Genomic DNA, 2312 nt, shown 5'->3' with positions numbered 1-2312 from the left:
TTTGAAACAGGAGAACGTTGCGGTCTCGTCTCGGTTTTTGTGTGTCTTTGTTGGAAGTGTTCCTTTTTTTCTGATTATTGACAGTTTCTTAACTAGTGGCTAGGTCGTCGCTCGTCCTTCTGCTCCTCTCTCTCTCTCTCCATCTTCCTTCTGTTCTCCCTGTTCCCCTCCTCATTCTCATCCTCCCTTATCTTCTCCTCCTCTTCTCCCTCTCTTCATGCCTCTTACCTCTATCGTACTTGTTCATGAACTGGTTTTAGACCTTTTTTTCCCGTTCCCCCCCCCTCCTCCTCTCCCGTCTCCCCCTCTCCAGCTTCTCCTCCTCCTCCTATTACGTACTTTGTTCAGGAATGGTAGGGACCTCCTCTCCCTTCGCCTCCTTCTCTCCTCCACTTTCCCCCTTTTCCCCCTCCTCCTCTATGTAGCTTGTTCATGACTGGCTCTGTTCGTTAGACCTCCTCTCCCTGCCCCTCTTCCTCCTGCCTCCTCCTCCTCTTCCTTCCTCCTCCTCCCCTCTCCCGGGGCTCCTCCTCCTCCTCTACCGTACGTGTTCATAAACTGGTAGACTCCTCGTGCCCTCCGCCTCCTGCTTCCTCCCCCTCTCTACATACTGTTCAGATAAACTGGTTTAGGTAGTTATATAAGACCTCCTCGCCTCCCTCCTTCCCCCTCCTCTTTCCCCCTCCCTCCTTCTCCTCCTGCCCGCATGCTCCTCGTCCTCCTCCTCTACAGTCCTACTTTGATCATGGAAATGGTGGTAGACCTCCTTTTCCATCAGCCTCCTCCCTCCTTCAGCTCCCTTTCCCCTCCTCCTCTGCCTGCCTGGCTCCTATACGTACTTGTCGGATTAAAACTGTAGAGGCTCGCTCCCTCCCTTCTTGCCTCTCCTCTGGGTGGCCCGGGCTTTCATCCTAATCCTCTCCTGCTTGCCCGTGACTTGTTCATGAACTGGTAGACATCCTTTCCCTCCACCTCCTCGCCCTCCTCCACCTCCTCCGCGCCTCCTCCTCCTCCTCCCCCTCTCTACGTACTTGTCGAGTTAAAACTGGTAGACTCCTCCCTCCCTCCTTCCCCTCTACTCCCGCTCCTCCTCTTCCGGTGCCTCGCTCTGACGCTACTTGTTCAGAACTGGCTACCTCCTCGCCCCTCCCTTCTCCCTCCTCCACCTCCCCTCCTCCGTCTCCTCCTCTGTCCCCCTCTACGTACTTGTTCATGAACTGGGTAGACGCTGCCTCTCCCTCCGGGTCTCCTCCTTCTCACCTCCCAATTCTCTACGTACTTGTCATAAAACTGGTATACCTCATCTCCCTCCCACTCCTCCATCCTCCTCCGTCCTCCTCCTCACGTACTGTCATGAACTTGTTAGACCTTCTTCCCTTTCCTCCCATCGCTCCTCTCCTCCGCTCCTCTCCTCTACGGACTTGTTTCATGAACTGTAGGACCTCTCTGCCCGTCACTCCTCCCTCCTCTCCTCCTCCTCCTGCTCCTCCTCCTCTACGCTAACATTGTTTTTCCATGCAAACTGTAGAACCTCCTCAACCAGTCCTCACTCCTCCTCCTCCTCCTCCTCCTCCTTCTCCTCTACGTACTTGTTCATGAACTGGTAGACCTTCTCCGGGCGACTCAGTATCTCCGAGCGCATCAGGATGAGGTCCCAGAAGAAGCCGGACTTCGAGTCTTTGTTAGAACTCATTGTAACTACCAGCTCTCCCACCGGAATCATCACCTGGTAGCGGATGACATCGCTGTCGACCGCCACCGCCTTGTTGTTGCCCTGGCAACGACAAACAACCAACAATCAACAACCAAACAACCAAAAACAACCAAACAACCAACAATCAACAACCAAACAACCAACAATTAACAACCAAACAACAAACAACTAAACAACAAAACAACAAAACAACAAAGCAACGAAACGTTGCGTAAACAAACAACGAAATGCCGTGCAACCAATCAATGAAACGTCACAACACCATCAAACCGAAAAACTAGCGATCAAAAAGCCAAACCAATCGAAACAACCAAACATCACTTAACCAAAACAAGCGAACATCATGCGCAACTAAAACAAGTGAACGCTCACCATCAGCTTGCGTTTCTGGCGCACGCTCTTCTCTTTGCAGAGAACGACGACGGCAGTCTTGAAGACGAAACATATCGTGAACAGTTCGAGACCTTTCTTTAGCTTGCCGATGTAGTCAGTATGGTTGATCCACTCCACAGATCCGTACGACAACATGTCTCCCAGACTGAGTTCTATCGGCTGCAAACAGATACATAATATCTCTATCTAATCTATATACTACATA

The sequence above is a fragment of the Priapulus caudatus genome, unplaced genomic scaffold, assembly GCF_000485595.1.
Source record: "Priapulus caudatus unplaced genomic scaffold, Priapulus_caudatus-5.0.1 Scaffold866, whole genome shotgun sequence".
Lineage (NCBI taxonomy): Eukaryota > Metazoa > Priapulida > Priapulimorpha > Priapulimorphida > Priapulidae > Priapulus > Priapulus caudatus.
This window is presented reverse-complemented; position numbering follows the sequence as displayed.